Source organism: Pteronotus mesoamericanus, unplaced genomic scaffold (assembly GCF_021234165.1).
Source record: "Pteronotus mesoamericanus isolate MK-2021 breed Mesoamerican mustached bat unplaced genomic scaffold, CSHL_Meso_final scaffold_54, whole genome shotgun sequence".
NCBI classification, from domain to species: domain Eukaryota; kingdom Metazoa; phylum Chordata; class Mammalia; order Chiroptera; family Mormoopidae; genus Pteronotus; species Pteronotus mesoamericanus.
Window position 1 is genome coordinate 44,681,931 of NW_026555321.1, and position 14,771 is coordinate 44,696,701.

Below are 14,771 nucleotides of genomic sequence, written 5' to 3' on the forward strand. Positions count from 1 at the left end.
GAACAAGAAAAGTGTTCAAAGGGGGAGTAAAAATTCAGGAAAAAAGTAGAAGAAGACTTGAATTTTGTTTTGGGACGCTGGGGTAAGTAGAAGGAAATCTCAGTCCCTCCACAATCCCATGCCACAGAAATTGGGAAGAATGAACTCTCTGCTTCTCATTTCCAATTCTACTCCCACATATACAAGCATCCACTGAGAGCTTAGAGAAGCAGCCAAAAGTGACTTCTTTTTACCAAACACGGGAGTACTAGGGAGTTCAGCAAAATAGCCCACTTTTGAAATACTAATTGAGAATTTTATAACTTTTGTAATCTACTGCAAAATGTCCAGCTGCTTATACATGATGGAAGAAAGTAATGAACAGTATTTTAACTGTAAACCACCAAACACACCCCATTTATTCCATATCTAGCTCCATAATGTGTAAACTGCTCTATCAATGAGGGTTCTATGGTTATAAGCAAGAGAAATCAATTGGCTAATTTAAGAAGAATCATTGGAAGGAAGTCAGAGGCTCAGTGAATCCATGGCAGACTGGAAAATAAGGCTTAGAGACCATCAGTGGCCAAGACAGGCATGGGGGCCTAGGATATGGGAACTGCTACAGTAAGTCTCACAGAAGGTACTGCCAGGCAGCATGCCCACTGGGAGAAAGGAGAAGCTCTTAGCTCAAAATTCAAATGCACCCACTAAACGAAGCTGGTGGTCATGCACTCATCCCCGGGCTGACTGTAGGCCCCTGCATAGGACCCCTGGTTATAGTTCTACTAGTCTAATTAACTCACAAGGAAATAAAGAGGCAGCCAGGAAAGAAAAAACAGACACCAGTTAGAAAAATAAAGTGGGGGAGGGGAGACGTTCCTCTGTATTTACCAAGAGTTTCTTCAAAAATTCCTTAAGAATGTAATTAGCAGATCACTAATTTCTTAAAGACTATATTAATTAGTAATCACTCACACCAAAACAAAAAGGAAGTGTTTACCCTGATGTCTACAAGTCTTCAACCTGACAACCTCTTACTTCCAGAGGCCTCACTTTTCATACTATCTTAAAGTTATCTTTTCGTTTGATTCCTAAAGACAAAGCACAACTTGCACTTCATTAGTAACAACATGTTTATTTTGGAAACATTATTCTGAAGCTTCCAAAAAGAACAGACTTCTCAAAATATCTAATTAATTCATTCATAAGATGCTAATGTTGATATTAACAATAATGACAGTAATATTAACAAGAGTAGCAGCTGCTAATATCTACTGAGTACTTACCATGGTCCAGGACCTGTTCTAAGCCCTTGAAACTTAATAATTCATTTAATCTCCATGATAACCCTATTAGGAAAACAATTTAATTATCCCCATTTCATAAATTAGGAAACTGAGACAGAAAGGGGATAAATAACTTGTCCATAGTCTAATGGCTAATAAAAGCCAAACCAGGACTAAATCCATGTCTGTCTCCAGAATACCAATTTAACCAAGGATTTTCATTGACAGTAGAGGAAATGAATTGTACCAGTGTGGAAAAACCCCTCCATGAGGAATGTGAGTACCATAACCATACCTAAAGATCTCAAAGTTTTGATTGTTACTGCCTCATCACTAACTCCAATAATTAATGAGAATTTTTTTCTAAAACTTTTCAAGTATGCTTATTCCAAGATGTGGTTCATTGGTCTGGAGATACATAAGTTACAAGGCTAAAAATAAGAATTGCCTACTTCTGAAGTTAGTTTTTCTTCGCTAGTGCCCAACCATTTCAGAAAAATTCTAAACCAACCAGCTTTCATGCACCAGAGTTTAGTTATCCCAAAGCAAATCCTCAAAACAGTGTTTTTATAGCTCATGTTTTGATTATTCAAAAAAGGTTTTCTCCAATTTCCCTGTAAAATACTTTTTCATCCTCAAAACAAACATTGAAAATTCAACCACAGAAGTAGATTTGTCATAAAGTTAAGAATAACTTAAAATATAAGGTAAATCAAAATGGCTTTTCAACTTTAACTAAAGTGGTCACAGTCATGATAGCTATAATAAAAATGACATTAAAAACCTAAAATTGTCAAAAACATAATTGATGATGAAAACAAAGGTAAAATTATAGCATATTTCATCCTGGCCACCAAAGACTCTCAATGAAACTGCAGCCCTATAATTCCCCAGAATGATCTTTAAATTAAAATATTTCATGCAGAACAGAAATTAAACAATGAATCAAAGAAAAATGCCGTAAAGCAGTACGCGTATAAATATACCTAGCAAAGAGGAAACAATTACATTTTTCCATGTAAAAATCAACTCAATTGTAATGTTTCACAGGAGGCTGAGTAGGTACTTTTCCCGTTGCTGTGAACTTGGAAGTTCATTTCCTATAACTCACTTAGGGTCTACCTTGACTGGGTGGAATGAAATTAGCTACACCAAACTGGCTGGCTTTCTTCTACAAAACTAGCTTCTCCACACAACTGCACAAGCTGACTTTCATGATAAATTTCATCCAACCCAATTGAAATGCCACTCTGCATTTCATTTTAAATGCTTTATCTAGCCAGCTGGTTTTATTTAACTATTGACCAGAAGTGGTACGAGTGCATTCTTTATCCATCTAGCATTAATCTTAGTAAACTTAGCTCCATTGAAATGCCTTAACTGCTGAGAAGAAAGCAAAAGTCAGCAAGCATACAATTGAATTTGGGTACCCTCAGCACATCACTTTATTTCCTCCTGCTCTTTGCTAACTATTGCTCAGCACTTTTGCCTATGAAGGAGGACAAGCAGGTGGTTAAGGAAGTTGTCCTGTCAACTACATCTTTAATCCAAGTGTTTAAATCTCTGAATAAAAGAAAAATCAATGTTGTAAAGGCAATGTTTGTCAAGGCCATGTAATAAATACACTTACCTTTACAGACTATTCTCAGTGGATCCCCTTCTTTGCTGAGCTTCAAGGCTACAAAGAGATAAAAATGAAAGCACTGAGTTATCTGCATAAAACACCAAAAATTTTCTCTCCATGTCTCTAAGTAGAATTTCCATATGCCATAGTGTGTGGTACAAGCCAAATAAACCATCAATAAAACTTGTGCCTTATGTCTACCACACAAGAGGCCAATAAAAGACACAGTTATAAACTGAAAACGGCACACATGTCTACCCAGAACTGAAGCACACAAACCTAGTCAGGTCTACAGTCAAATCTTTCAGGATGTGAATTCAACAGAATGGGATGTGCAGAGATGAAAATCAAATTAAACATTATGCAGCGCACTCGATCTGACAAAGCACTTGATTTTCTTATTTCTTTTAGGGTCATCTTTCATGCACAGTTTATTTCCAGTTCCCTGAACAAGCTTTACTTGAGGGGGCCCATTCCATTTATATGAGGAACAGGGTCCCTCCACTCCAGACCTCACCACTTGCCCAATGAGTACAGCAGTGCTCTTCATCCTTATCCCTGGAGACACATTCCAAGATCCCCAGGTGATGCCAGTAACAGACAGTACCGAACCCTATATATACTATGTTTTTGCTTATATACAGAGTATATATGTGTCTGTAGCCCAAAGGGAAGGGTTTCAATTGGTGAGCTATCTCTAGAAAGTAGGGAGAGAAGTGAGCCCTGGATTGATCCTTGAGGAAGTTCAACATTTAACAGTTGTGTCAAGAAGGATGAATACCATATAGGAGAGAGAACAGTGGCCAGAAAAGCAAAATAAAAACCTTAAGTGTCACAGAAAGGTCAAGTGGTAGAAGTACTAAAAATGCCCAACACGAAGGTCATTGAGGAACTCAGTGAGAACTGTTCTGTGGACTGATTGAGACAGAATTCATTTTGGAGTTCATTAAGATATGAGAAAATCATTAAAATGAAGATGAATAAGGACAATCCTAGACCCATCTGGACATGAAAGGGAGGAAAGAAAATAGCAACTGGAGGAAGAAAAAAGGACTGACAGAGGGTTTCCTCATGTAGTTTGTAAACAGGAAAAAACCTCAGCATGTGTCAAGGTGATGAGAGGATCCAGTTGAGACAAAGAGGCTGCAAGCAGAACAGTGGGAAAGGGAAATAAAGGTGCCCAGAAAGTTGAAAGGGAAAGGTAGGGGGACTGGTCTTAAAACAGCTTCAGCCTCACCTTAATCATATAAGACCTCAGACAGGCATGCATACTACTGTCTTAAATTATTACTTTCTCCTTTGTATATGTTTCATTACCTTAATTTATGTCTAAACTCTTGAAAACCTATGGCCTTTACGATTTAAACCAACATCGCCTTGCCCATTCATTGTGAGCCCTAGGTTCTATACCAACAACAAAGAGTCATTCCATAAATACTTGTTGAATAAACAAGAACCAGTGAATTCTACAGTCTTTGTGTGTACCTCCAGTGCCTGAATATTTGTCCTTGTATGTGTGCTTGGTATCCAATGCAAGAGCAGGCCACGATCAGAAAACTTGTTCCAGTGCCCAAAGTACCTATCTTTCTGGACAAAAGTCAGCAAGAGCAACTCAGACTTGTATTTTCTTTCCCACGTTTGTCTTGACCTGAAAACCAAAGAACCTAAACTTCTAAAAGCATTGAGAATACTTCCACATGAAGCTACAATGTGTTACACCACTTCCCACTCCCCTGATGCCTAACTTGCTCCCATTTTGTTCTAGAGCAGACAGGCTCTGTAACTTTCATATGACCTCCTGCAAGACATAGATTAGATTTAAATGAATCCAAATAGGTTTGAGCTTCAGCTGTCCTAAAAGACGTAAACATGGAAGCAAAGCAGTACAAGCCAGTTACACATTGATTTTTCCAATTGGTTTTTCAGAAGATAGTCACCAAGAAAATGCTTTACCAACCCCAAACCCCTTACTCCATTATCCAGTCCCAGCTCCCTTAAAAAAAAACACTCCTAATTTAAAGCAATGTCTTTCTCAATTACAGAAACCTCTTTTGATTGAGATTCCTCTTTTTCCAATTGAAACCTATCTCTGGGAGCTATCCAACTTCATTTCACCTTATCTACAGCAACATTGCTGGGAACCAGGGATTCACATACATTGTTGCTTTCTGTAGCGCTCAACTGACTTGATGGCCACATTCAGGGATTGGTTACTGACCTTTAAGTCTTTAACAATTATCTACATAGCTAGGAAAGAAGTTTGTTCCTCAGGAATGAAGACAAGGCACAAGAATGAAGACACTGAATAAATTCATCCCTCTTTTTGGTTCTTGTGCTATGGTCAGTGAGCTGTTACAGAAGACAAATTATTACAACATTCTTTCAAATGATAGCCAATTTTCAACTAAGAGAAGACTCTTAAATCTTTGTCTACATATTGGTGAAAACCAGGCAGTTGGAAAACATAGCTCAGGTTAAACAACCTGATGATGAATGAATGTTTTAAACACACGGATTTGAGAAACTGCATACTGATTTAAACCCTCATAAGAAAAAGCAGCAAAGAACTCCAGAAATTCTGACACTTCTCAGATGTATTCCTAGAAGTTCAATATCAATTTATATATACTTCTTATGGAGTATTTTCAGAATCTGTGAACCTCTGATATATTAGGGTTCAGAGAGGTGATCAGAATAATTCTTAGTTGTGTTATTCACCTGGAAAACTATCAATGTTGTCAAACATTGTATGTGAACATCTTTCCTAGACCAAACATTTAACATAGATAAAGACCACATCTATCTTGTTCCTTATTGAATCCACAGCTCCTGGCACATAAGGTACATTCAATAAATGTGCTTAATAAAGGAATATTTAAGTTTACATTACTATTAAAATTGAAAACATTGGGAATTCTTAAGCTAGGGTGAGTTTTGTATTTTTATTTTTGTTCTTTTTTTTTCCTTTTCTTGTTTGTACTCTCGGCTTTCATAAGATATAACGGTCTCTTCCTACAGAAGCCTGCAATCCTGTAGCCTGAGATATACACACATGCACATACATGCCCACACATGCAAAACACAACACACTATTGCAATACCTGTTCAATGCTGTTATATTTTCCAGGCATTGGAAAAGTAAATTTTCCAAGTAGCAGGAGCTATGGAGAAGCATTAGGTGGCATCTGAGAATACCAATCATCTGATAATTAGCATCTTATAATTCAGAGAGCTAAAGACAAATCAAATTCCATGAAATCTTGGGGAGCATGATGTTGGCTGGGCTGGTGGCCTCACTGTGAAGAGTCACAGTGGCTTTGTCCCCCAGACAGGCAGGACCGGGAAGTAGCATAGCTGATTTAATCCCAGGGGAGACACTCTGACAATGTGACATTTGCACAGGGATGCACTAACGTGGCCCCAGTATGTTTTCTCAGAATGGGATGACATTTCAAGTCAAATAGCTCTGCTCCCAAAAGCACAGGCCATCCCCAAACTCTAATATAACCTGAATTTGAGAAAAAGAGTGCCATCTCAGAGAGAAACAGAGGTTATGTAGACACAATGTTAAAATAATCCATTTTTAAGGAAGGTCAAGCCAAATATTCAGTGTTTAACCTCATTTGATATTATGCCATCAGTACATAGACCTCGGAGAGCCTTAGTCTGAAAAACACTTCTCATTTGAGTAAAAGCCTGTTCCTGGAGCACCCACATTAGACACTTTTCAGCTAAAACCAGTTTCAAAATCGAGCTTCCAAGGGGTGTGGAGACTGTCAATACACTGTGTCCTTGCCAAACCTCTGCTGCCTGGAACTGTTGCCCACATGCTGTCCTTCCAGGGATTTACAGCCACTGGGCAGCTACTGCCACCATCCTATCTAAGGTCACCTTTTTTACATGGCTGATTCATTCTAAAGTAAGAAACAGAGAGATTGGAGAACACCAACTCCTCATTTGGTTTCTGTAGTTGCCCATATGACTTGGGAAATGCATTCTTAAAAGGATTTCAGGATAAAGGGCAAAACCTCCAAGCAGGCTGCCCCAGCCCTTGGGATAAATACTGTGCCTCCACTACGTGGCCTGTGTGTGCCCATTTGAATATGCTCCCACCCCAAGCCAAGGGTGACTGTTCTGCCAGGCTGCTACTCCGCCGCAAGGTCAGGCAGCAGCCTGTGCTCCTCCAGCTTCTGGGCCAATGCTCAGATGGCCCAGCTATGTCACTGTGGAGAGGGAGTCTGACTGCGCCTTCCTCTGAATGCTACATCTGGAAGATTCTCTGGCCTCCTTACCTCTCATTTTTAATCTGACAGACACCATTGGACAGGAAAACTCAGAGCACACCAAAGTTCATCTTCCCTTCCGACTTCTCAGCTGCCATAATCACAAGGGCAGAAAGAGGCTGGCATGGACCAGGATGCCAGGAATTAAATGAGGGCCCCTGACCACTGGACCACATTAGTCCTACCTTCCAAGGTCTTAGTGCTCCTCTGCCTGGCACACCCACTTACTTGCCTTTGGAACCCAGGGAGGTGGCCAGGTAAGATGCCACGTTCATAGCAAGTATTCAACAAAATATTGGTTGATGATGGCAGCCACAAATACCTGCTGACTCATGGCTTTGCAACAACAGTCAGTTTTGAGGTGCGGGCCCCAGTGGCAAGATTTCTGTGCCCCTTTCTTACACAAAGAGCTCTCGCAGCATTATCCTACCAGCTCAATTTGGAAGCAAAATGATCTTAACAAAGAGTGACAGACTTACAGACAGGCTATTGAGCCTGGTACCAAAACAAAGGATGCAAAAGAAAAAGAAAAGGGTTGATGGAAAATAGAGGAAGGAAAATGAACACTGCAAAGAGAAATGAGGAGAGTTATAGGACTACATACCTCAGTTCTACAACTCTGAAAGGAGCTGTGAACCTAACAACTACTCAGGGGTGGAAACAAGGTAAAAGAAATCACAAAAAAGTGACAGAGCAGCATTTTGGGGGAATTTTGATGCTGGGAAAGACTCAGAACTAGTAGTGAAATAGATACTATGGTAAGTAACATTTGAAAGGTTTCAAAAGACAATGAGTCTTAATTCTGTCCTGTTGTGCACATTCTGAACTACAGTGACACACCAACATTTGCTATTTCCTAAGAGGACATTGACAGATACAATGGAAACTCTGAATACATTTTTTTTTCCCTCTGCATTCATTATCTCTGGCCCTTATCCATGGGCCTATTGCAGAATAAATTGGATTTTGGATCACTGGTACTGAGGCACTGCAATTAACTAACAATGGAAACATAATATTTACATCCAGGCTAACAACGTCTGACATTCAAACTATTCTACCAGTCAGGAAAATTCCATTTGACAAATTTTCATTTTAATGAACATGACAGGCCACAGTTTACATGCCAGGCCAAGAAGCAGAACAGAGTTGATCTCTTGGCATGTACTTTCAAGGCCTGGACATGCTGGAGGAGAAACAAGCTGAGGAACTGTCAGAATAACAGGAAGACCAGATCCCCAGTCATACCCAGAGAGATGAAGGACACAAGTCCCCCAACAAAAATCCTACTATGAAACTGTCCTTGTTTCCTGTGCAAGCTCAAAGTTAAACACCTCCTGCTCCTTATGAGCCACTGGATAATTTTTCTATCTTTGGGCTGTTGGGACTTTCTTTGGAGTACTAAAATCCCTTAGTCCTTCCTAATTAAAAAGTGGTAAACATTTTGCAAGGCATCTAATAATGTGCAAAGTACACAAGAGTTGGAACTGATGGAGCTTTTTCAATTGGCACAAGACTGGCCTTCCATGTTTTGCCAGATGGTATATCTGAGTAAGTCCCCAGCACCTGACTTGAGTGAGAGGCATTGTCAATATGATGCTGAAGCACAGACTACCTTTAGATGCTTTCTTATTTTCCATTTTACTAACACAAGGGCCTAACATTTTTGCCTGCTACAACTTCACAGATAAAGAAGTTTTCATTTTTCTATGATTCATTATTCAAGCCAACAGAAGAAGGTACAGATGAGGAGAAAATTTCAACCCCAAAGAACCATGTAAATTTGCTGGAAACCAATATCAGAGACCAGATCTCCCAGCCTGACTTCCTATAGCCCCAGTGTGGGTTACTGTTCTGAAGGAAACTGGGTGTGATAGTGTGGATTTCTCCAAACCTATCTCCATTACCCCAAAAATGTGGATGTAAAAGACAGGGATAAAAATGAAAAATGCAAAGAGAGCAAGGCAGTTAGGGAGAAGCTTAAAAATGTGGGTAAAAAACTAACAAATAATGTCAGTAGGAGCCCTGCTTATTGGAAAGGTCATATATTTCTATTTCACATATCTAAAATACTCTTTATCCTAGCTTTTATATCAATTTGAAAGAATTTAAATAAAATTTCACTTTAAAAGACATTTGAAATATTGATTTGGTTCATGGGTTCCAATCTAAGCAATTAAAATAGCCACCTTCATGGTGGTATGTCATAAAGCTGTGGTTTTTAATAGACTCAAAATTGTAACTATGTTCCATGTTACGTCTAGATATGGCCATGATACTAGAACATTAAGTCCTGAAAGGATAACAGCATTTCCACTCTTATAACCTAATTTAGAATCAATAATGCTTCAGTCAACAACATGTATGTAGAATGTGGACACACATAGAAAGTTATAAAAACAATCACATGTTTGAAGGCTTTTCCCTCCTATATAACACTATGAGATAAGTTATATCTCATATAAGAGATATATGAGATAAGTGATATATAGTGTATTCCCGCCTATATAACACTATGAAATAAGTACTATGAACACTATTAGACAATAAGGAAAAAGTGGTTAGAGATAACTGACCTTGTTAAGAGGTGAAGTTCAAGGACACAGGCAGGTAGGTGGTAGAGTTAAAGTACAAATCCAAGACTGCCTCCCTCTAGAGCCTGTATTCTACCCAACACAGTGTCATATTATAGCAACCACAAGGGAGAAAACATAAGAGGATCGATTCCTTTTGGCAATAGCCAAAATATCTTAAATATCAAGTATAGAACATTTTCAGCCCACCAGATGTTTATTTAATTTTTAAAAAATCAATTTTTATGGAGCTACTATGAGAAGCAGTTTCATGTTTAATGTCTGGTTATACTCCTGAAAAAAGAGAGGATTTACAGAGAAAAGAGGCATTTCTTAAAGTCAGGAAGTAAAACAAGAGTCTATCTGGATTGACTTGAAAATGTTTGACAGAACACAAATGAATAAAATCTGTAACTTCAACATTCCTCTGTGCAGGAAGCATGTACTAAAATGGTCATATCAAATTCAGAACACAAAAAACTTAACATGCTTACTGTTGTAAACAAAGGCATTTTGTTAAATGAAAGTTCCATCAAAGCTTAATAACCAAATTCAAGTGAACACAAAGTAAAGGGTTATATACTTTCTGTGGTTTCAGTAATAGCTAATCCAATAATGGTAAATGGAGGGTTATTGTTGATTCCTTTGCCTCTGTTTCATAAATTAGATAAAGCAACCTGGCAGTTACAGTACTTTAGAATTTTATTCAACTAAGTGATTTTAAAGTTATCTCAACATATAACAAAGCCATGACTCGAATGACTACTGAATAGTACCTTGCTTTCCATCACCACATTAGTACTTTTGACCAGTGTTAAGTAACAAGGTTCCTGGGAACTAAAAGTATTCTATAAAGCTCAATTTATTTCTATAGGACCAACCATTAGAAGGCAAGTGTCATTCATATAGTATTATCTGATATTCCATTTCATCAGGGCCAAGCTTGTAAAATATAAACTATTAGAGCAGTCAGGTGTTATTTATTTCTTATGATCTAAAACTCAGGAACAGTAGAATTTCTCTGGTTAATGATTTTTCATAGTCCATTTCCAATTTTCTACTACAGTTTATTGATCTGGAATACTCTAACAGTGTTCTTCCCTGGCTAAAAAGCCCATCACACAAGGCCAGCACCCTGGGCCCCTGGGATGAGCCTCCAAAGGAAATGGTGGCCGCTGAGGAGTGGTCAGTGGCATTTTCTTACTGAAAGAATATTCTGGTGGAATGTCGGGACTTCCGATAATAAAAAATACTTGCCTAGCCTTTGTACTTGAAGATGGGGCTTGACACCTGCAATTTTGAAAAGCAATGAGTTGCCCTTCCCAAAAACAGTCTATTTTCCTGCATTTTTCCCCTTGTGACCTGATATGGTTACTTTCTATTACCCTGATAGCTCAGGAAGAAAAATATCCCTCTCTCCATATTTCATTCACATAATAAGAATCTGCAAGCTGTTCTGTATGACAGATGAGGACTGCAAGATGAAGCAACTTGTTCCGCCTGTCAGCCTCCAAGAACCCACAGCAATGAGATACAATCGTGATGACATTACTAGAGAAGAAGTGGGTCAAATACATGGTCACTTGAAAACAGAATGTCAACTATTCTTTATACTTCAGTAATTTGATGCAGTGGTACCCCCCCAACCCCCGCAAACACACACACACACACACACGCACACACACATACAGAAAGAGGCACTCACTGCTATTAGCATGTGCATGCATGCACACACATGCAAGTATTGTTAAAATTATTGTTCCCATAAGCCCTTAAGTGACTTTTTCAGCCTCTGACCCATCAGTCTTCAAAAGTTTATTAAGCATCTACAATTCGCCACTGAATTAAGTAGTGTTGAAAGCAGACACAGCCTCACCTCAGCACTTACAGTCTGGGGTAAAAGACAAACATTAGCAAGGCAATTAAAACTGATGTAATGACAGCTGCAATTGAAATACAAGATATTAACCAAGTCTTATGAGTCAGAATAAGTTCCCCTGTGGAAGAGACATTTAAGCTAAAGCCTCAAGTAGAATTAGTAGCCAGGTAAAACATGAAGGGGAAGAGTTTCAGACTGAGGATCTTTCTCTTCAAATGTTCCTTTTGAAAGAAACCAAGGCTTCAATGTCCAGTAGAAAGTATATTGGAGTCAATGAAGCCATGAAGTCTACCACTGAGAAGCTATTATCTATTCCTTATTTTAATCCCTAATTTAAAAAATTAATTCATTACAAGAAACAACTGGAAAAGTATTGGCATTCTTCAGTACTATCTTGCCAAATAAGGACACAACTTAATCACAACCACCTCTTCTTGCTGATAGATTTTGCTTTTATAAAATCTAATTTATCTTGACTATACTGGTTAAAACCCATGGGTTATTTTTATTTTTTTTAATTTTCTTTTATTAACTTCATTGCCAATATAATGATACTTTTTTAAAGACTGTATTGACTTATTTTTAGAAAGAGGGGGAATGGTGGGAGAAAGAAAGAGAAACTTTGACACATGAGAGAGACATATATCGGTTACTTCTTGCATGCCCCCAGTTGGGAACCTGGCCAGCAACCCAGGCATGTGCCCTGACTGGGAATCAAACTGGCAACCTTTAGATTCAAAGGCCAGCACTCAATCCACTGAGCCACACCAGCCAGGGCCCATGCGTTATTTTTTAAAACATGCTTTGACACCAGTGAAACTCGCAGGACATACACCACCAAGAACATAAATTTGTTCAGCATACAAGTACATGAAAGTGAATACAAGCAGTCAGTAAATGTGATTTACCAAAAAAAAAAAAAAAAAGAAAAGAAGAAGAAGAAGAAAGACTCTACCAATGACGTGCCACAATGAGTGGAAATTAAGAGGAAAAAATTCTCTTTCTAACATTTGTTATAAAAATCCTGATTTGTTCTTGTAGAAAATTGTTTTGGATCATCATACATCTCTTATTGCACACATTTTTCCATGGGTTCAAAAAACTGGAATGGAGAGAGGAAACTGGATTTATTCATGAACATGCTCATGCTTTCTTTTAAACCTCAGTGTACATAATATTTGGACTATTTTCTTTACAAACTCAAAATCCATTGCCATAACCATTAAAAATTTGCGTTAGCATAACTGAAAGCTGAATTTGGCTCTAAAAATTCAATGACTGAGTCAGGCTACTAGTATGGGAATTTTTTTAATTTTTATTTATTAATTTTAGAGAGAGGGAGGAAGGGAGGGAGGGAGAAAGGGAGAGGGAGGAAGAGAGAGACAAACATCAATTTGTTGTTCCACTTATTTATGCATTCATTAGTTGCTTATTGTATGTGCCTGAACCAGGGAATCAAACCTGTAAACTTGATGTATTGGGACAATACTCTAACCATCTGAGCTACCTGGCCAGGGCCAAACTTTTCTTTAATGTTTTTAGCCATTAATGACCAGCAATGACTTTAGCAGTTGTTCTAAAATGAACACAACCTAGGGCTACTTTAAAAAAATACAGCACACAAATTATGAGAAATAACAATCCCATTCTCTCTTGTTACTTAGATCTTATTTAGAGTTCAATCTGGAAGGCATATTTTAAGAGGAAAGTTGGGCAAATTAGAAAATATCTACAAGAGGGCAACCATAAACAGGTAGAGGGATGATCTGAACTTCATACAATGAACAATTGAATTGAAGTACCCAGGGAGATCTAGACTGGAGAAAAGTAATGAGAGACACAAAAAAACTGCCTTCACATACACAATCATTGATAAAGCCATTCCATTTTATTGAGCACTTTTTCTGTGCAAGGCAATGAAGATACAACACTGACCAAGAAAGCCCGTCTTTTACGATCACATGGAAGAGAAAATGGTCTTTATCTGTGGTACTTCACAGGATATGACATAGCAGGATGGAGCACAATTTCTGGAATCAAAGCATTAAAAACTTCTAGTGGTTTGAATAGTTGCCCCCAAAAGTTGCCCCCATATCTATGTCAAATCCCTGGAGCCTGCAAATGTGACCTTACTCAGAAAAAGGGACTTTGCAGATGGAATTAAGTTCAGAATCTAAGGTGAGGTCATCCTGGATTATCAGGGTAGATCCTAACTACAATGACTAGTGTCCTATAAAAGAAAGGCAGAGGGAGATTTGAGACAGATTGAAAAGGAAAAGATGCACTAAAGGTCAAGTGAAGGAACCAGAACGCCTGCAGCCACCAGAGGCTGGAAGAGGCAAGGAAGGATTCTTCCCTTGTCTTTTGGGAGCATACAGTGGGCCTGGAACTCATGACATTAAATTCATTAAAAAGTACACAGGAGGTAATTTCTGTATGAGTCACCATCCCTTGGGGGAAAATGGACAGGGTGCTCTTTTCCCAAACTAGAACATGAAAATATCTCCCTGTCAAAGGTAGGGGAGAAGGACAGCTAGGGGGCTTTAAAAGAAGTAAGCCTACCTTTGTAATTCTCTTGGATTCAGAATAGTTCAAACACTGCCAACTACACCCTGGGAGGCAAAGTCAAAATGTGTACCAGGCCAGGCAGTAAGTCTAGGAAATTAAGATACAGCTACCTATTCCTACTTTGGCAGAGCTGCAGGTCCAGGTCCCATGGTTCACTTGGGCCTTGTTTGGCTGAAAAAACAGAGGTTACAAATAAGGCTAGACAGGAGAAGAGATAAACTATGGAATATTCACATAGTAGAACATTATACAGTATTCAAACCAAATAAAGTAAGGTACAGAACAGTGTCTATTATATACTGCAAGAAAGGAAAGAAAATTTATATACATATTTTCCTGTGTGCATTAAAAACACTGAAAAGATGGAAAAGAAAATAACAAAAGTGACTACCCTAAGGGACACAGGGGCAGAGATGGGAGTATGGGGACAGGAGCAGAAACAAAACTTCACTTCATACCTTTTTGCATTGTTTTCATTTTTTTAACCAGATGACTATATTGCCTACTCAACAAATTAATTTAAGTCTATTAAAAATATAAAAACTAAAACAACACAGTTTAAAATGGTACATCTGA

The 14,771-nt window shown here is 38.4% G+C and overlaps 1 protein-coding gene across 1 annotated transcript in view; it reads right to left on the reverse strand.

Annotated features, from left to right (window-relative positions):
- Nucleotides 1-14,771, reverse strand: part of FHIT (fragile histidine triad diadenosine triphosphatase) — a 1,408,108-nt gene that overhangs the window by 1,373,003 nt on the left and 20,334 nt on the right. The window contains exon 2 of the mRNA XM_054595571.1: nt 2,899-2,946. The gene's annotated coding sequence lies outside the window, so the exon portion shown is untranslated. The remainder of the gene's footprint in view (nt 1-2,898; nt 2,947-14,771) is intronic.